The following is a 19,423-nucleotide window of genomic DNA, read 5'->3' as shown; positions in this document are numbered from 1 at the left end:
GAAGGGAGAGGAGACGGTATTGCCGTTTTGGACTGCTGATGCGACAGTGTTGCACTGCCCGTTAGCTCAGTGGGCTATAGCGTCGTGCTAGTAACGCGTCGGTCATGGGTTCAATCCCTCCACGGGCCATTCCATTTTCTCCCCTGATAGGAAATGCTGTCTCCTGCGAGATTCTGCCAGGCAGATTCTAAATGATGTGCACATCCAGCTAGAAGTCTCAACGTTTCGCTAAGGGGTTGCCAACGGCTAGCTCACTTTCGATTAATGAAGTTAAGCAGACGTTTGCGTGGTTAGTGAGTGGATGGGTGATCGTCCGGGAACTCTGCGTGCTATTGGACCCTTTCATTTCAACCCCCACCCTCCTCCTTTTGTGCTACAGTGTTGACGTGCTATGATGCCTCCCTAAGCAATTTAAATTACGTTAACGAACATATGACCGAAAATTTAATGACGCTGTTTGCAAAAAGAGCGCAAGGAAAGTGCAAGAACGACTTTGGCAATAACAGAACCGTACGAATCAACAGATAATTTCTCAAATTTGTAGATAACACTGTGGCGAAGCAGTGAGATTTCCGAAATTTGTAAATGAAAGTTTAGCTTTTCGTATTGAAAAGGAAAAGTACTCCTGATTACTTTATTTCTCGCAGCCGATTGTCGTACTTCTCCTGTCATATCGGCCCCACCGCCGAGCGGCAGCGAGCGGCAGTCGAGCAAAGTCGGGCCAAGTCGGCACACGATGAAGTGAAATCAATCCACTTAGCTGGAACGAGGCAGGAGACGAGGAGATACTACCTGTGCCGCGACACGTGGCAATTTCGAGGATCGCATGGTCTAGAACACACACTATTGCGCTACGCAAAAATGACAATCCTCCTGCGGTGGCCGGGAATCGAACACGGATCAACTGCTTGGGAAGCAACCATGCTGACCGTTACACCACCACCGCATTGCGCTGCAGGCTTCCTGTGTCGCGGTGTGTTGTCGCCCCTGCTGCCACCAGAGGATCAAGCGACCCTGCTGCAGGCGCTCTGCCCGCCGGCACATCGGAACGCGGTGCCACGTTGCTTCCAGGGCGATGCACTGTAACTAGACGCAGCATTGACTTCCGCCGAGAAATCCACCCTTTCATGTACGGCATGGTGGGAAAACAATTCTGAAATTAGAACTTCTTAGTGAGGCTGCGGTGGCGAGTATTCCTGTATGCCTCGGTGGCGCAGTGGGCTGCGCATGTCATTATCTTAAGGGCGTACGTTCTATCCTCAACTCAGCCATCTCATTTTCTCTCCACGACGGTGAAAGGCACAGCATAGCTTTTGCGAGGTAAGGCCGTATTTGCCGTTTATTACCACCTAGGCTACTTTGCGTCAACGTGTGTTTGTTTCCAGTTATTACTAATTACAGTTTTGCTAGTTGCACTCGAGACTGAAAGCGATGTTTGCCTAGTATGACTTGCGCGCTTTGGGAGTGAGTAAGCGGGATCGTGGTGGCGGACAGAGTTCAGCGTTGGCGCCAGATTCGGCCCTAAAGTTGCGTGGAGGAGACGTATTTCTGGACGCATACACACGTAGTGGATCGTTGAGGTGTGTCCGGTATGGTCTAGTGGCTAGGATACCTGGCTTTCACCCAGGAGGCCCGGGTTCGATTCCCGGTACCTGAACGTGAATTCTCGGGGCTGAGATGAGAAAACTTCTCACGGCCGTTTTTCGTCTTCGTGGAGCTGCTGCTCTGGGTTCCAAGTATAAGGTGAGAGAAAGTCAAGGAAAAGAGATACATCCTCACGTTAATGGCGGGGCTGTTTTGAAGGGAGAGGAGACGGTTTTGCGGTTTTGGACTGCTGATGCGACACTGTTGCATTGCCCGTTAGCTCAGTGGGCTGTAGCGTCGTGCTAGTAATGCATAGGTCATGGGTTCCTTCCCTCCACGGGCCATTCCATTTTCTCCCCTAATAGGAAATGCTGCCTCCTGCGAGACTCTGCCAGGCAGATTCTAAATGATGTGCACATCCAGCTAGAAGTCTGAACGTTTCGCTAAGGGGTTGCCAACGGCCAGCTCACTTTCGATTAATGAAGTTAAGCAGACGTTTGCGTGGTTAGTGAGTGGATGGGTGATCGTCCGGGAACTCTGCGTGCTATTGGACCCTTCCATTTACACCCCCACCCTCCTCCTTTTGTGCTACAGTGTTGACGTGCTATGATGCCTCCCTAAGCAATTTAAATTACGTTAACGAACATATGACCGAAAATTTAATGACGCTGTTTGCAAAAAGAGCGCAAGGAAAGTGCAAGAACGACTTTGGCAATAACAGAACCGTACGAATCAACAGATAATTTCTCAAATTTGTAGATAACACTGTGGCGAAGCAGTGAGATTTCCGAAATTTGTAAATGAAAGTTTAGCTTTTCGTATTGAAAAGGAAAAGTACTCTTGATTACTTTATTTCTCGCAGCCGATTGTCGTACTTCTCCTGTCATATCGGCCCCACCGCCGAGCGGCAGCGAGCGGCAGTCGAGCAAAGTCGGGCCAAGTCGGCACACGATGAAGTGAAATCAATCCACTTAGCTGGAACGAGGCAGGAGACGAGGAGATACTACCTGTGCCGCGACACGTGGCAATTTCGAGGATCGCATGGTCTAGAACACACACTATTGCGCTACGCAAAAATGACAATCCTCCTGCGGTGGCCGGGAATCGAACACGGATCAACTGCTTGGGAAGCAACCATGCTGACCGTTACACCACCACCGCATTGCGCTGCAGGCTTCCTGTGTCGCGGTGTGTTGTCGCCCCTGCTGCCACCAGAGGATCAAGCGACCCTGCTGCAGGCGCTCTGCCCGCCGGCACATCGGAACGCGGTGCCACGTTGCTTCCAGGGCGATGCACTGTAACTAGACGCAGCATTGACTTCCGCCGAGAAATCCACCCTTTCATGTACGGCATGGTGGGAAAACAATTCTGAAATTAGAACTTCTTAGTGAGGCTGCGGTGGCGAGTATTCCTGTATGCCTCGGTGGCGCAGTGGGCTGCGCATGTCATTATCTTAAGGGCGTACGTTCTATCCTCAACTCAGCCATCTCATTTTCTCTCCACGACGGTGAAAGGCACAGCATAGCTTTTGCGAGGTAAGGCCGTATTTGCCGTTTATTACCACCTAGGCTACTTTGCGTCAACGTGTGTTTGTTTCCAGTTATTACTAATTACAGTTTTGCTAGTTGCACTCGAGACTGAAAGCGATGTTTGCCTAGTATGACTTGCGCGCTTTGGGAGTGAGTAAGCGGGATCGTGGTGGCGGACAGAGTTCAGCGTTGGCGCCAGATTCGGCCCTAAAGTTGCGTGGAGGAGACGTATTTCTGGACGCATACACACGTAGTGGATCGTTGAGGTGTGTCCGGTATGGTCTAGTGGCTAGGATACCTGGCTTTCACCCAGGAGGCCCGGGTTCGATTCCCGGTACCTGAACGTGAATTCTCGGGGCTGAGATGAGAAAACTTCTCACGGCCGTTTTTCGTCTTCGTGGAGCTGCTGCTCTGGGTTCCAAGTATAAGGTGAGAGAAAGTCAAGGAAAAGAGATACATCCTCACGTTAATGGCGGGGCTGTTTTGAAGGGAGAGGAGACGGTTTTGCGGTTTTGGACTGCTGATGCGACACTGTTGCATTGCCCGTTAGCTCAGTGGGCTGTAGCGTCGTGCTAGTAATGCATAGGTCATGGGTTCCTTCCCTCCACGGGCCATTCCATTTTCTCCCCTAATAGGAAATGCTGCCTCCTGCGAGACTCTGCCAGGCAGATTCTAAATGATGTGCACATCCAGCTAGAAGTCTGAACGTTTCGCTAAGGGGTTGCCAACGGCCAGCTCACTTTCGATTAATGAAGTTAAGCAGACGTTTGCGTGGTTAGTGAGTGGATGGGTGATCGTCCGGGAACTCTGCGTGCTATTGGACCCTTCCATTTACACCCCCACCCTCCTCCTTTTGTGCTACAGTGTTGACGTGCTATGATGCCTCCCTAAGCAATTTAAATTACGTTAACGAACATATGACCGAAAATTTAATGACGCTGTTTGCAAAAAGAGCGCAAGGAAAGTGCAAGAACGACTTTGGCAATAACAGAACCGTACGAATCAACAGATAATTTCTCAAATTTGTAGATAACACTGTGGCGAAGCAGTAAGATTTCCGAAATTTGTAAATGAAACTTTAGCTTTTCGTATTGAAAAGGAAAAGTACTCCTGATTACTTTATTTCTCGCAGCCGATTGTCGTACTTCTCCTGTCATATCGGCCCCACCGCCGAGCGGCAGCGAGCGGCAGTCGAGCAAAGTCGGGCCAAGTCGGCACACGATGAAGTGAAATCAATCCACTTAGCTGGAACGAGGCAGCAGACGAGGAGATACTACCTGTGCCGCGACGCGTGGCAATTTCGAGGATCGCATGGTCTTGAACACACACTATTGCGCTACGCAAAAATGACAATCCTCCTGCGATGGCCGGGAATCGAACCCGGATCAACTGCTTGGGAAGCAACCATGCTGTCCGTTACACCACCACCGCATTGCGTTGCAGGCTTCCTGTGTCGCGGTGCGTTGTCGCCCCTGCTGCCACCAGAGGCTCAAGCGACCCTGCAGCGGCACCTCTGCCCTCCAGCACATCGGAACGCGATACCACGTTGCTTCCAGGGCGATGCACTGTAACTAGACGCAGCATTGACTTCCGCCGAGTAATCCACCCTTTCATGTACGGCATGGTGGGAAAACAATTCTGAAATTAGAACTTCTTAGTGAGGCTGCGGTGGCGAATATTCCTGTATGCCTCGGTGGCGCAGTGGGCTGTGCGTGTCATTATCTTAAGGGCGTACGTTCTATCCTCAACTCAGCCTTCTCATTTTCTGTCCACGACGGTGAAAGGCACAGCATAGCTTTTGCGAGGTAAGGCCGTGTTTGCCGTTTATTACCACCTAGGCTACTTTGTGTCAACGTGTGTTTGTTTCCAGTTATTACTAATTACAGTTTTACTAGTTGCACTCGAGACTGAAAGCGATGATTGCCTAGTATGACTTGCGCGCTTTGGGAGTGAGTAAGCGGGATCGTGGTGGCGGACAGAGTTCAGCGTTGGCGCCAGGTTCGGCCCTAAAGTTGCGTGGAGGAGAAGTATTTCTGGACGCATACACACGTAGTGGATCGTTGAGGTATGTCCGGTATGGTCTAGTGGCTAGGATACCTAGCTTTCACCCAGGAGGCCCGGGTTCGATTCCCGGTACCTGAACGTGAAGGTTTCGGGGCTGAGATGAGAAAACTTCTCACGGCCGTTTTTCGTCTTCGTGGAGCTGCTGCTCTGGGTTCCAAGTATAAGGTGAGAGAAAGTCAAGAAAAAGAGATACATCCTCACGTTAATAGAGGGGCCGTTTTGAAGGGAGAGGAGACGGTATTGCCGTTTTGGACTGCTGATGCGACAGTGTTGCACTGCCCGTTAGCTCAGTGGGCTATAGCGTCGTGCTAGTAACGCGTCGGTCATGGGTTCAATCCCTCCACGGGCCATTCCATTTTCTCCCCTGATAGGAAATGCTGTCTCCTGCGAGATTCTGCCAGGCAGATTCTAAATGATGTGCACATCCAGCTAGAAGTCTCAACGTTTCGCTAAGGGGTTGCCAACGGCTAGCTCACTTTCGATTAATGAAGTTAAGCAGACGTTTGCGTGGTTAGTGAGTGGATGGGTGATCGTCCGGGAACTCTGCGTGCTATTGGACCCTTTCATTTCAACCCCCACCCTCCTCCTTTTGTGCTACAGTGTTGACGTGCTATGATGCCTCCCTAAGCAATTTAAATTACGTTAACGAACATATGACCGAAAATTTAATGACGCTGTTTGCAAAAAGAGCGCAAGGAAAGTGCAAGAACGACTTTGGCAATAACAGAACCGTACGAATCAACAGATAATTTCTCAAATTTGTAGATAACACTGTGGCGAAGCAGTAAGATTTCCGAAATTTGTAAATGAAACTTTAGCTTTTCGTATTGAAAAGGAAAAGTACTCCTGATTACTTTATTTCTCGCAGCCGATTGTCGTACTTCTCCTGTCATATCGGCCCCACCGCCGAGCGGCAGCGAGCGGCAGTCGAGCAAAGTCGGGCCAAGTCGGCACACGATGAAGTGAAATCAATCCACTTAGCTGGAACGAGGCAGCAGACGAGGAGATACTACCTGTGCCGCGACGCGTGGCAATTTCGAGGATCGCATGGTCTTGAACACACACTATTGCGCTACGCAAAAATGACAATCCTCCTGCGATGGCCGGGAATCGAACCTGGATCAACTGCTTGGGAAGCAACCATGCTGTCCGTTACACCACCACCGCATTGCGTTGCAGGCTTCCTGTGTCGCGGTGCGTTGTCGCCCCTGCTGCCACCAGAGGCTCAAGCGACCCTGCAGCGGCACCTCTGCCCTCCAGCACATCGGAACGCGATACCACGTTGCTTCCAGGGCGATGCACTGTAACTAGACGCAGCATTGACTTCCGCCGAGTAATCCACCCTTTCATGTACGGCATGGTGGGAAAACAATTCTGAAATTAGAACTTCTTAGTGAGGCTGCGGTGGCGAATATTCCTGTATGCCTCGGTGGCGCAGTGGGCTGTGCGTGTCATTATCTTAAGGGCGTACGTTCTATCCTCAACTCAGCCTTCTCATTTTCTGTCCACGACGGTGAAAGGCACAGCATAGCTTTTGCGAGGTAAGGCCGTGTTTGCCGTTTATTACCACCTAGGCTACTTTGTGTCAACGTGTGTTTGTTTCCAGTTATTACTAATTACAGTTTTACTAGTTGCACTCGAGACTGAAAGCGATGATTGCCTAGTATGACTTGCGCGCTTTGGGAGTGAGTAAGCGGGATCGTGGTGGCGGACAGAGTTCAGCGTTGGCGCCAGGTTCGGCCCTAAAGTTGCGTGGAGGAGAAGTATTTCTGGACGCATACACACGTAGTGGATCGTTGAGGTATGTCCGGTATGGTCTAGTGGCTAGGATACCTAGCTTTCACCCAGGAGGCCCGGGTTCGATTCCCGGTACCTGAACGTGAAGGTTTCGGGGCTGAGATGAGAAAACTTCTCACGGCCGTTTTTCGTCTTCGTGGAGCTGCTGCTCTGGGTTCCAAGTATAAGGTGAGAGAAAGTCAAGAAAAAGAGATACATCCTCACGTTAATAGAGGGGCCGTTTTGAAGGGAGAGGAGACGGTATTGCCGTTTTGGACTGCTGATGCGACAGTGTTGCACTGCCCGTTAGCTCAGTGGGCTATAGCGTCGTGCTAGTAACGCGTCGGTCATGGGTTCAATCCCTCCACGGGCCATTCCATTTTCTCCCCTGATAGGAAATGCTGTCTCCTGCGAGATTCTGCCAGGCAGATTCTAAATGATGTGCACATCCAGCTAGAAGTCTCAACGTTTCGCTAAGGGGTTGCCAACGGCTAGCTCACTTTCGATTAATGAAGTTAAGCAGACGTTTGCGTGGTTAGTGAGTGGATGGGTGATCGTCCGGGAACTCTGCGTGCTATTGGACCCTTTCATTTCAACCCCCACCCTCCTCCTTTTGTGCTACAGTGTTGACGTGCTATGATGCCTCCCTAAGCAATTTAAATTACGTTAACGAACATATGACCGAAAATTTAATGACGCTGTTTGCAAAAAGAGCGCAAGGAAAGTGCAAGAACGACTTTGGCAATAACAGAACCGTACGAATCAACAGATAATTTCTCAAATTTGTAGATAACACTGTGGCGAAGCAGTGAGATTTCCGAAATTTGTAAATGAAAGTTTAGCTTTTCGTATTGAAAAGGAAAAGTACTCCTGATTACTTTATTTCTCGCAGCCGATTGTCGTACTTCTCCTGTCATATCGGCCCCACCGCCGAGCGGCAGCGAGCGGCGGTCGAGCAAAGTCGGGCCAAGTCGGCACACGATGAAGTGAAATCAATCCACTTAGCTGGAACGAGGCAGCAGACGAGGAGATACTACCTGTGCCGCGACGCGTGGCAATTTCGAGGATCGCATGGTCTTGAACACACACTATTGCGCTACGCAAAAATGACAATCCTCTGCGATGGCCGGGAATCGAACCCGGATCAACTGCTTGGGAAGCAACCATGCTGTCCGTTACACCACCACCGCATTGCGTTGCAGGCTTCCTGTGTCGCGGTGCGTTGTCGCCCCTGCTGCCACCAGAGGCTCAAGCGACCCTGCAGCGGCACCTCTGCCCTCCAGCACATCGGAACGCGATACCACGTTGCTTCCAGGGCGATGCACTGTAACTAGACGCAGCATTGACTTCCGCCGAGTAATCCACCCTTTCATGTACGGCATGGTGGGAAAACAATTCTGAAATTAGAACTTCTTAGTGAGGCTGCGGTGGCGAATATTCCTGTATGCCTCGGTGGCGCAGTGGGCTGTGCGTGTCATTATCTTAAGGGCGTACGTTCTATCCTCAACTCAGCCTTCTCATTTTCTGTCCACGACGGTGAAAGGCACAGCATAGCTTTTGCGAGGTAAGGCCGTGTTTGCCGTTTATTACCACCTAGGCTACTTTGTGTCAACGTGTGTTTGTTTCCAGTTATTACTAATTACAGTTTTACTAGTTGCACTCGAGACTGAAAGCGATGATTGCCTAGTATGACTTGCGCGCTTTGGGAGTGAGTAAGCGGGATCGTGGTGGCGGACAGAGTTCAGCGTTGGCGCCAGGTTCGGCCCTAAAGTTGCGTGGAGGAGAAGTATTTCTGGACGCATACACACGTAGTGGATCGTTGAGGTATGTCCGGTATGGTCTAGTGGCTAGGATACCTAGCTTTCACCCAGGAGGCCCGGGTTCGATTCCCGGTACCTGAACGTGAAGGTTTCGGGGCTGAGATGAGAAAACTTCTCACGGCCGTTTTTCGTCTTCGTGGAGCTGCTGCTCTGGGTTCCAAGTATAAGGTGAGAGAAAGTCAAGAAAAAGAGATACATCCTCACGTTAATGGAGGGGCCGTTTTGAAGGGAGAGGAGACGGTATTGCGGTTTTGGACTGCTGATGCGACAGTGTTGCACTGCCCGTTAGCTCAGTGGGCTATAGCGTCGTGCTAGTAACGCGTCGGTCATGGGTTCAATCCCTCCACGGGCCATTCCATTTTCTCCCCTGATAGGAAATGCTGTCTCCTGCGAGACTCTGCCAGGCAGATTCTAAATGATGTGCACATCCAGCTAGAAGTCTGAACGTTTCGCTAAGGGGTTGCCAACGGCCAGCTCACTTTCGATTAATGAAGTTAAGCAGACGTTTGCGTGGTTAGTGAGTGGATGGGTGATCGTCCGGGAACTCTGCGTGCTATTGGACCCTTCCATTTACACCCCCACCCTCCTCCTTTTGTGCTACAGTGTTGACGTGCTATGATGCCTCCCTAAGCAATTTAAATTACGTTAACGAACATATGACCGAAAATTTAATGACGCTGTTTGCAAAAAGAGCGCAAGGAAAGTGCAAGAACGACTTTGGCAATAACAGAACCGTACGAATCAACAGATAATTTCTCAAATTTGTAGATAACACTGTGGCGAAGCAGTGAGATTTCCGAAATTTGTAAATGAAAGTTTAGCTTTTCGTATTGAAAAGGAAAAGTACTCCTGATTACTTTATTTCTCGCAGCCGATTGTCGTACTTCTCCTGTCATATCGGCCCCACCGCCGAGCGGCAGCGAGCGGCAGTCGAGCAAAGTCGGGCCAAGTCGGCACACGATGAAGTGAAATCAATCCACTTAGCTGGAACGAGGCAGCAGACGAGGAGATACTACCTGTGCCGCGACGCGTGGCAATTTCGAGGATCGCATGGTCTTGAACACACACTATTGCGCTACGCAAAAATGACAATCCTCCTGCGATGGCCGGGAATCGAACCCGGATCAACTGCTTGGGAAGCAACCATGCTGTCCGTTACACCACCACCGCATTGCGTTGCAGGCTTCCTGTGTCGCGGTGCGTTGTCGCCCCTGCTGCCACCAGAGGCTCAAGCGACCCTGCAGCGGCACCTCTGCCCTCCAGCACATCGGAACGCGATACCACGTTGCTTCCAGGGCGATGCACTGTAACTAGACGCAGCATTGACTTCCGCCGAGTAATCCACCCTTTCATGTACGGCATGGTGGGAAAACAATTCTGAAATTAGAACTTCTTAGTGAGGCTGCGGTGGCGAATATTCCTGTATGCCTCGGTGGCGCAGTGGGCTGTGCGTGTCATTATCTTAAGGGCGTACGTTCTATCCTCAACTCAGCCTTCTCATTTTCTGTCCACGACGGTGAAAGGCACAGCATAGCTTTTGCGAGGTAAGGCCGTGTTTGCCGTTTATTACCACCTAGGCTACTTTGTGTCAACGTGTGTTTGTTTCCAGTTATTACTAATTACAGTTTTACTAGTTGCACTCGAGACTGAAAGCGATGATTGCCTAGTATGACTTGCGCGCTTTGGGAGTGAGTAAGCGGGATCGTGGTGGCGGACAGAGTTCAGCGTTGGCGCCAGGTTCGGCCCTAAAGTTGCGTGGAGGAGAAGTATTTCTGGACGCATACACACGTAGTGGATCGTTGAGGTATGTCCGGTATGGTCTAGTGGCTAGGATACCTAGCTTTCACCCAGGAGGCCCGGGTTCGATTCCCGGTACCTGAACGTGAAGGTTTCGGGGCTGAGATGAGAAAACTTCTCACGGCCGTTTTTCGTCTTCGTGGAGCTGCTGCTCTGGGTTCCAAGTATAAGGTGAGAGAAAGTCAAGAAAAAGAGATACATCCTCACGTTAATGGAGGGGCCGTTTTGAAGGGAGAGGAGACGGTATTGCGGTTTTGGACTGCTGATGCGACAGTGTTGCACTGCCCGTTAGCTCAGTGGGCTATAGCGTCGTGCTAGTAACGCGTCGGTCATGGGTTCAATCCCTCCACGGGCCATTCCATTTTCTCCCCTGATAGGAAATGCTGTCTCCTGCGAGACTCTGCCAGGCAGATTCTAAATGATGTGCACATCCAGCTAGAAGTCTCAACGTTTCGCTAAGGGGTTGCCAACGGCCAGCTCACTTTCGATTAATGAAGTTAAGCAGACGTTTGCGTGGTTAGTGAGTGGATGGGTGATCGTCCGGGAACTCTGCGTGCTATTGGACCCTTTCATTTCAACCCCCACCCTCCTCCTTTTGTGCTACAGTGTTGACGTGCTATGATGCCTCCCTAAGCAATTTAAATTACGTTAACGAACATATGACCGAAAATTTAATGACGCTGTTTGCAAAAAGAGCGCAAGGAAAGTGCAAGAACGACTTTGGCAATAACAGAACCGTACGAATCAACAGATAATTTCTCAAATTTGTAGATAACACTGTGGCGAAGCAGTGAGATTTCCGAAATTTGTAAATGAAAGTTTAGCTTTTCGTATTGAAAAGGAAAAGTACTCCTGATTACTTTATTTCTCGCAGCCGATTGTCGTACTTCTCCTGTCATATCGGCCCCACCGCCGAGCGGCAGCGAGCGGCAGTCGAGCAAAGTCGGGCCAAGTCGGCACACGATGAAGTGAAATCAATCCACTTAGCTGGAACGAGGCAGCAGACGACGAGATACTACCTGTGCCGCGACGCGTGGCAATTTCGAGGATCGCATGGTCTTGAACACACACTATTGCGCTACGCAAAAATGACAATCCTCCTGCGATGGCCGGGAATCGAACCCGGATCAACTGCTTGGGAAGCAACCATGCTGTCCGTTACACCACCACCGCATTGCGTTGCAGGCTTCCTGTGTCGCGGTGCGTTGTCGCCCCTGCTGCCACCAGAGGCTCAAGCGACCCTGCAGCGGCACCTCTGCCCTCCAGCACATCGGAACGCGATACCACGTTGCTTCCAGGGCGATGCACTGTAACTAGACGCAGCATTGACTTCCGCCGAGTAATCCACCCTTTCATGTACGGCATGGTGGGAAAACAATTCTGAAATTAGAACTTCTTAGTGAGGCTGCGGTGGCGAATATTCCTGTATGCCTCGGTGGCGCAGTGGGCTGTGCGTGTCATTATCGTAAGGGCGTACGTTCTATCCTCAACTCAGCCTTCTCATTTTCTGTCCACGACGGTGAAAGGCACAGCATAGCTTTTGCGAGGTAAGGCCGTGTTTGCCGTTTATTACCACCTAGGCTACTTTGTGTCAACGTGTGTTTGTTTCCAGTTATTACTAATTACAGTTTTACTAGTTGCACTCGAGACTGAAAGCGATGATTGCCTAGTATGACTTGCGCGCTTTGGGAGTGAGTAAGCGGGATCGTGGTGGCGGACAGAGTTCAGCGTTGGCGCCAGGTTCGGCCCTAAAGTTGCGTGGAGGAGAAGTATTTCTGGACGCATACACACGTAGTGGATCGTTGAGGTATGTCCGGTATGGTCTAGTGGCTAGGATACCTAGCTTTCACCCAGGAGGCCCGGGTTCGATTCCCGGTACCTGAACGTGAAGGTTTCGGGGCTGAGATGAGAAAACTTCTCACGGCCGTTTTTCGTCTTCGTGGAGCTGCTGCTCTGGGTTCCAAGTATAAGGTGAGAGAAAGTCAAGAAAAAGAGATACATCCTCACGTTAATGGAGGGGCCGTTTTGAAGGGAGAGGAGACGGTATTGCGGTTTTGGACTGCTGATGCGACAGTGTTGCACTGCCCGTTAGCTCAGTGGGCTATAGCGTCGTGCTAGTAACGCGTCGGTCATGGGTTCAATCCCTCCACGGGCCATTCCATTTTCTCCCCTGATAGGAAATGCTGTCTCCTGCGAGACTCTGCCAGGCAGATTCTAAATGATGTGCACATCCAGCTAGAAGTCTCAACGTTTCGCTAAGGGGTTGCCAACGGCCAGCTCACTTTCGATTAATGAAGTTAAGCAGACGTTTGCGTGGTTAGTGAGTGGATGGGTGATCGTCCGGGAACTCTGCGTGCTATTGGACCCTTTCATTTCAACCCCCACCCTCCTCCTTTTGTGCTACAGTGTTGACGTGCTATGATGCCTCCCTAAGCAATTTAAATTACGTTAACGAACATATGACCGAAAATTTAATGACGCTGTTTGCAAAAAGAGCGCAAGGAAAGTGCAAGAACGACTTTGGCAATAACAGAACCGTACGAATCAACAGATAATTTCTCAAATTTGTAGATAACACTGTGGCGAAGCAGTGAGATTTCCGAAATTTGTAAATGAAAGTTTAGCTTTTCGTATTGAAAAGGAAAAGTACTCCTGATTACTTTATTTCTCGCAGCCGATTGTCGTACTTCTCCTGTCATATCGGCCCCACCGCCGAGCGGCAGCGAGCGGCAGTCGAGCAAAGTCGGGCCAAGTCGGCACACGATGAAGTGAAATCAATCCACTTAGCTGGAACGAGGCAGCAGACGACGAGATACTACCTGTGCCGCGACGCGTGGCAATTTCGAGGATCGCATGGTCTTGAACACACACTATTGCGCTACGCAAAAATGACAATCCTCCTGCGATGGCCGGGAATCGAACCCGGATCAACTGCTTGGGAAGCAACCATGCTGTCCGTTACACCACCACCGCATTGCGTTGCAGGCTTCCTGTGTCGCGGTGCGTTGTCGCCCCTGCTGCCACCAGAGGCTCAAGCGACCCTGCAGCGGCACCTCTGCCCTCCAGCACATCGGAACGCGATACCACGTTGCTTCCAGGGCGATGCACTGTAACTAGACGCAGCATTGACTTCCGCCGAGTAATCCACCCTTTCATGTACGGCATGGTGGGAAAACAATTCTGAAATTAGAACTTCTTAGTGAGGCTGCGGTGGCGAATATTCCTGTATGCCTCGGTGGCGCAGTGGGCTGTGCGTGTCATTATCTTAAGGGCGTACGTTCTATCCTCAACTCAGCCTTCTCATTTTCTGTCCACGACGGTGAAAGGCACAGCATAGCTTTTGCGAGGTAAGGCCGTGTTTGCCGTTTATTACCACCTAGGCTACTTTGTGTCAACGTGTGTTTGTTTCCAGTTATTACTAATTACAGTTTTACTAGTTGCACTCGAGACTGAAAGCGATGATTGCCTAGTATGACTTGCGCGCTTTGGGAGTGAGTAAGCGGGATCGTGGTGGCGGACAGAGTTCAGCGTTGGCGCCAGGTTCGGCCCTAAAGTTGCGTGGAGGAGAAGTATTTCTGGACGCATACACACGTAGTGGATCGTTGAGGTATGTCCGGTATGGTCTAGTGGCTAGGATACCTAGCTTTCACCCAGGAGGCCCGGGTTCGATTCCCGGTACCTGAACGTGAAGGTTTCGGGGCTGAGATGAGAAAACTTCTCACGGCCGTTTTTCGTCTTCGTGGAGCTGCTGCTCTGGGTTCCAAGTATAAGGTGAGAGAAAGTCAAGAAAAAGAGATACATCCTCACGTTAATGGAGGGGCCGTTTTGAAGGGAGAGGAGACGGTATTGCGGTTTTGGACTGCTGATGCGACAGTGTTGCACTGCCCGTTAGCTCAGTGGGCTATAGCGTCGTGCTAGTAACGCGTCGGTCATGGGTTCAATCCCTCCACGGGCCATTCCATTTTCTCCCCTGATAGGAAATGCTGTCTCCTGCGAGACTCTGCCAGGCAGATTCTAAATGATGTGCACATCCAGCTAGAAGTCTCAACGTTTCGCTAAGGGGTTGCCAACGGCCAGCTCACTTTCGATTAATGAAGTTAAGCAGACGGTTGCGTGGTTAGTGAGTGGATGGGTGATCGTCCGGGAACTCTGCGTGCTATTGGACCCTTTCATTTCAACCCCCACCCTCCTCCTTTTGTGCTACAGTGTTGACGTGCTATGATGCCTCCCTAAGCAATTTAAATTACGTTAACGAACATATGACCGAAAATTTAATGACGCTGTTTGCAAAAAGAGCGCAAGGAAAGTGCAAGAACGACTTTGGCAATAACAGAACCGTACGAATCAACAGATAATTTCTCAAATTTGTAGATAACACTGTGGCGAAGCAGTGAGATTTCCGAAGTTTGTAAATGAAAGTTTAGCTTTTCGTATTGAAAAGGAAAAGTACTCCTGATTACTTTATTTCTCGCAGCCGATTGTCGTACTTCTCCTGTCATATCGGCCCCACCGCCGAGCGGCAGCGAGCGGCAGTCGAGCAAAGTCGGGCCAAGTCGGCACACGATGAAGTGAAATCAATCCACTTAGCTGGAACGAGGCAGCAGACGACGAGATACTACCTGTGCCGCGACGCGTGGCAATTTCGAGGATCGCATGGTCTTGAACACACACTATTGCGCTACGCAAAAATGACAATCCTCCTGCGATGGCCGGGAATCGAACCCGGATCAACTGCTTGGGAAGCAACCATGCTGTCCGTTACACCACCACCGCATTGCGTTGCAGGCTTCCTGTGTCGCGGTGCGTTGTCGCCCCTGCTGCCACCAGAGGCTCAAGCGACCCTGCAGCGGCACCTCTGCCCTCCAGCACATCGGAACGCGATACCACGTTGCTTCCAGGGCGATGCACTGTAACTAGACGCAGCATTGACTTCCGCCGAGTAATCCACCCTTTCATGTACGGCATGGTGGGAAAACAATTCTGAAATTAGAACTTCTTAGTGAGGCTGCGGTGGCGAATATTCCTGTATGCCTCGGTGGCGCAGTGGGCTGTGCGTGTCATTATCTTAAGGGCGTACGTTCTATCCTCAACTCAGCCTTCTCATTTTCTGTCCACGACGGTGAAAGGCACAGCATAGCTTTTGCGAGGTAAGGCCGTGTTTGCCGTTTATTACCACCTAGGCTACTTTGTGTCAACGTGTGTTTGTTTCCAGTTATTACTAATTACAGTTTTACTAGTTGCACTCGAGACTGAAAGCGATGATTGCCTAGTATGACTTGCGCGCTTTGGGAGTGAGTAAGCGGGATCGTGGTGGCGGACAGAGTTCAGCGTTGGCGCCAGGTTCGGCCCTAAAGTTGCGTGGAGGAGAAGTATTTCTGGACGCATACACACGTAGTGGATCGTTGAGGTATGTCCGGTATGGTCTAGTGGCTAGGATACCTAGCTTTCACCCAGGAGGCCCGGGTTCGATTCCCGGTACCTGAACGTGAAGGTTTCGGGGCTGAGATGAGAAAACTTCTCACGGCCGTTTTTCGTCTTCGTGGAGCTGCTGCTCTGGGTTCCAAGTATAAGGTGAGAGAAAGTCAAGAAAAAGAGATACATCCTCACGTTAATGGAGGGGCCGTTTTGAAGGGAGAGGAGACGGTATTGCGGTTTTGGACTGCTGATGCGACAGTGTTGCACTGCCCGTTAGCTCAGTGGGCTATAGCGTCGTGCTAGTAACGCGTCGGTCATGGGTTCAATCCCTCCACGGGCCATTCCATTTTCTCCCCTGATAGGAAATGCTGTCTCCTGCGAGACTCTGCCAGGCAGATTCTAAATGATGTGCACATCCAGCTAGAAGTCTCAACGTTTCGCTAAGGGGTTGCCAACGGCCAGCTCACTTTCGATTAATGAAGTTAAGCAGACGGTTGCGTGGTTAGTGAGTGGATGGGTGATCGTCCGGGAACTCTGCGTGCTATTGGACCCTTTCATTTCAACCCCCACCCTCCTCCTTTTGTGCTACAGTGTTGACGTGCTATGATGCCTCCCTAAGCAATTTAAATTACGTTAACGAACATATGACCGAAAATTTAATGACGCTGTTTGCAAAAAGAGCGCAAGGAAAGTGCAAGAACGACTTTGGCAATAACAGAACCGTACGAATCAACAGATAATTTCTCAAATTTGTAGATAACACTGTGGCGAAGCAGTGAGATTTCCGAAATTTGTAAATGAAAGTTTAGCTTTTCGTATTGAAAAGGAAAAGTACTCCTGATTACTTTATTTCTCGCAGCCGATTGTCGTACTTCTCCTGTCATATCGGCCCCACCGCCGAGCGGCAGCGAGCGGCAGTCGAGCAAAGTCGGGCCAAGTCGGCACACGATGAAGTGAAATCAATCCACTTAGCTGGAACGAGGCAGCAGACGAGGAGATACTACCTGTGCCGCGACGCGTGGCAATTTCGAGGATCGCATGGTCTTGAACACACACTATTGCGCTACGCAAAAATGACAATCCTCCTGCGATGGCCGGGAATCGAACCCGGATCAACTGCTTGGGAAGCAACCATGCTGTCCGTTACACCACCACCGCATTGCGTTGCAGGCTTCCTGTGTCGCGGTGCGTTGTCGCCCCTGCTGCCACCAGAGGCTCAAGCGACCCTGCAGCGGCACCTCTGCCCTCCAGCACATCGGAACGCGATACCACGTTGCTTCCAGGGCGATGCACTGTAACTAGACGCAGCATTGACTTCCGCCGAGTAATCCACCCTTTCATGTACGGCATGGTGGGAAAACAATTCTGAAATTAGAACTTCTTAGTGAGGCTGCGGTGGCGAATATTCCTGTATGCCTCGGTGGCGCAGTGGGCTGTGCGTGTCATTATCTTAAGGGCGTACGTTCTATCCTCAACTCAGCCTTCTCATTTTCTGTCCACGACGGTGAAAGGCACAGCATAGCTTTTGCGAGGTAAGGCCGTGTTTGCCGTTTATTACCACCTAGGCTACTTTGTGTCAACGTGTGTTTGTTTCCAGTTATTACTAATTACAGTTTTACTAGTTGCACTCGAGACTGAAAGCGATGATTGCCTAGTATGACTTGCGCGCTTTGGGAGTGAGTAAGCGGGATCGTGGTGGCGGACAGAGTTCAGCGTTGGCGCCAGGTTCGGCCCTAAAGTTGCGTGGAGGAGAAGTATTTCTGGACGCATACACACGTAGTGGATCGTTGAGGTATGTCCGGTATGGTCTAGTGGCTAGGATACCTAGCTTTCACCCAGGAGGCCCGGGTTCGATTCCCGGTACCTGAACGTGAAGGTTTCGGGGCTGAGATGAGAAAACTTCTCACGGCCGTTTTTCGTCTTCGTGGAGCTGCTGCTCTGGGTTCCAAGTATAAGGTGAGAGAAAGTCAAGAAAAAGAGATACATCCTCACGTTAATGGAGGGGCCGTTTTGAAGGGAGAGGAGACGGTATTGCGGTTTTGGACTGCTGATGCGACAGTGTTGCACTGCCCGTTAGCTCAGTGGGCTATAGCGTCGTGCTAGTAACGCGTCGGTCATGGGTTCAATCCCTCCACGGGCCATTCCATTTTCTCCCCTGATAGGAAATGCTGTCTCCTGCGAGACTCTGCCAGGCAGATTCTAAATGATGTGCACATCCAGCTAGAAGTCTCAACGTTTCGCTAAGGGGTTGCCAACGGCCAGCTCACTTTCGATTAATGAAGTTAAGCAGACGGTTGCGTGGTTAGTGAGTGGATGGGTGATCGTCCGGGAACTCTGCGTGCTATTGGACCCTTTCATTTCAACCCCCACCCTCCTCCTTTTGTGCTACAGTGTTGACGTGCTATGATGCCTCCCTAAGCAATTTAAATTACGTTAACGAACATATGACCGAAAATTTAATGACGCTGTTTGCAAAAAGAGCGCAAGGAAAGTGCAAGAACGACTTTGGCAATAACAGAACCGTACGAATCAACAGATAATTTCTCAAATTTGTAGATAACACTGTGGCGAAGCAGTGAGATTTCCGAAATTTGTAAATGAAAGTTTAGCTTTTCGTATTGAAAAGGAAAAGTACTCCTGATTACTTTATTTCTCGCAGCCGATTGTCGTACTTCTCCTGTCATATCGGCCCCACCGCCGAGCGGCAGCGAGCGGCAGTCGAGCAAAGTCGGGCCAAGTCGGCACACGATGAAGTGAAATCAATCCACTTAGCTGGAACGAATCAGCAGACGAGGAGATACTACCTGTGCCGCGACGCGTGGCAATTTCGAGGATCGCATGGTCTTGAACACACACTATTGCGCTACGCAAAAATGACAATCCTCCTGCGATGGCCGGGAATCGAACCCGGATCAACTGCTTGGGAAGCAACCATGCTGTCCGTTACACCACCACCGCATTGCGTTGCAGGCTTCCTGTGTCGCGGTGCGTTGTCGCCCCTGCTGCCACCAGAGGCTCAAGCGACCCTGCAGCGGCACCTCTGCCCTCCAGCACATCGGAACGCGATACCACGTTGCTTCCAGGGCGATGCACTGTAACTAGACGCAGCATTGACTTCCGCCGAGTAATCCACCCTTTCATGTACGGCATGGTGGGAAAACAATTCTGAAATTAGAACTTCTTAGTGAGGCTGCGGTGGCGAATATTCCTGTATGCCTCGGTGGCGCAGTGGGCTGTGCGTGTCATTATCTTAAGGGCGTACGTTCTATCCTCAACTCAGCCTTCTCATTTTCTGTCCACGACGGTGAAAGGCACAGCATAGCTTTTGCGAGGTAAGGCCGTGTTTGCCGTTTATTACCACCTAGGCTACTTTGTGTCAACGTGTGTTTGTTTCCAGTTATTACTAATTACAGTTTTACTAGTTGCACTCGAGACTGA

At 50.6% G+C, this 19,423-nt stretch overlaps 20 non-coding genes across 20 annotated transcripts; 10 read left to right on the top strand and 10 right to left on the bottom strand.

Moving 5' to 3' along the window:
* Positions 1-874: 874 nt before the first annotated feature.
* Positions 875-946, bottom strand: Trnag-ccc. Its single transcript has one exon. It is a non-coding gene; the product is annotated as a tRNA-Gly (tRNA).
* Positions 947-1,585: 639 nt separating this feature from the next.
* On the top strand, positions 1,586-1,657 carry Trnae-uuc. The gene has a single exon. It is a non-coding gene; the product is annotated as a tRNA-Glu (tRNA).
* Positions 1,658-2,673: 1,016 nt separating this feature from the next.
* Positions 2,674-2,745, bottom strand: Trnag-ccc. Its single transcript has one exon. It is a non-coding gene; the product is annotated as a tRNA-Gly (tRNA).
* Positions 2,746-3,384: 639 nt separating this feature from the next.
* On the top strand, positions 3,385-3,456 carry Trnae-uuc. The gene has a single exon. It is a non-coding gene; the product is annotated as a tRNA-Glu (tRNA).
* Positions 3,457-4,472: 1,016 nt separating this feature from the next.
* On the bottom strand, positions 4,473-4,544 carry Trnag-ccc. Its single transcript has one exon. It is a non-coding gene; the product is annotated as a tRNA-Gly (tRNA).
* A 639-nt stretch (positions 4,545-5,183) lies between these two features.
* Positions 5,184-5,255, top strand: Trnae-uuc. Its single transcript has one exon. It is a non-coding gene; the product is annotated as a tRNA-Glu (tRNA).
* Positions 5,256-6,983: 1,728 nt separating this feature from the next.
* Trnae-uuc lies at positions 6,984-7,055 on the top strand. The gene has a single exon. It is a non-coding gene; the product is annotated as a tRNA-Glu (tRNA).
* Positions 7,056-8,071: 1,016 nt separating this feature from the next.
* Trnag-ccc lies at positions 8,072-8,143 on the bottom strand. Its single transcript has one exon. It is a non-coding gene; the product is annotated as a tRNA-Gly (tRNA).
* A 639-nt stretch (positions 8,144-8,782) lies between these two features.
* Positions 8,783-8,854, top strand: Trnae-uuc. The gene has a single exon. It is a non-coding gene; the product is annotated as a tRNA-Glu (tRNA).
* A 1,017-nt stretch (positions 8,855-9,871) lies between these two features.
* Trnag-ccc lies at positions 9,872-9,943 on the bottom strand. Its single transcript has one exon. It is a non-coding gene; the product is annotated as a tRNA-Gly (tRNA).
* Positions 9,944-10,582: 639 nt separating this feature from the next.
* Trnae-uuc lies at positions 10,583-10,654 on the top strand. The gene has a single exon. It is a non-coding gene; the product is annotated as a tRNA-Glu (tRNA).
* Positions 10,655-11,671: 1,017 nt separating this feature from the next.
* Trnag-ccc lies at positions 11,672-11,743 on the bottom strand. The gene has a single exon. It is a non-coding gene; the product is annotated as a tRNA-Gly (tRNA).
* Positions 11,744-12,382: 639 nt separating this feature from the next.
* Positions 12,383-12,454, top strand: Trnae-uuc. Its single transcript has one exon. It is a non-coding gene; the product is annotated as a tRNA-Glu (tRNA).
* Positions 12,455-13,471: 1,017 nt separating this feature from the next.
* Trnag-ccc lies at positions 13,472-13,543 on the bottom strand. The gene has a single exon. It is a non-coding gene; the product is annotated as a tRNA-Gly (tRNA).
* A 639-nt stretch (positions 13,544-14,182) lies between these two features.
* Positions 14,183-14,254, top strand: Trnae-uuc. The gene has a single exon. It is a non-coding gene; the product is annotated as a tRNA-Glu (tRNA).
* Positions 14,255-15,271: 1,017 nt separating this feature from the next.
* Positions 15,272-15,343, bottom strand: Trnag-ccc. The gene has a single exon. It is a non-coding gene; the product is annotated as a tRNA-Gly (tRNA).
* Positions 15,344-15,982: 639 nt separating this feature from the next.
* Trnae-uuc lies at positions 15,983-16,054 on the top strand. The gene has a single exon. It is a non-coding gene; the product is annotated as a tRNA-Glu (tRNA).
* Positions 16,055-17,071: 1,017 nt separating this feature from the next.
* Trnag-ccc lies at positions 17,072-17,143 on the bottom strand. The gene has a single exon. It is a non-coding gene; the product is annotated as a tRNA-Gly (tRNA).
* A 639-nt stretch (positions 17,144-17,782) lies between these two features.
* Trnae-uuc lies at positions 17,783-17,854 on the top strand. Its single transcript has one exon. It is a non-coding gene; the product is annotated as a tRNA-Glu (tRNA).
* A 1,017-nt stretch (positions 17,855-18,871) lies between these two features.
* On the bottom strand, positions 18,872-18,943 carry Trnag-ccc. Its single transcript has one exon. It is a non-coding gene; the product is annotated as a tRNA-Gly (tRNA).
* Positions 18,944-19,423: the final 480 nt, after the last annotated feature.

The sequence above is a fragment of the Schistocerca americana genome, chromosome 8 (assembly GCF_021461395.2).
Source record: "Schistocerca americana isolate TAMUIC-IGC-003095 chromosome 8, iqSchAmer2.1, whole genome shotgun sequence".
NCBI classification, from domain to species: domain Eukaryota; kingdom Metazoa; phylum Arthropoda; class Insecta; order Orthoptera; family Acrididae; genus Schistocerca; species Schistocerca americana.
This window is presented reverse-complemented; position numbering and strand designations above follow the sequence as displayed.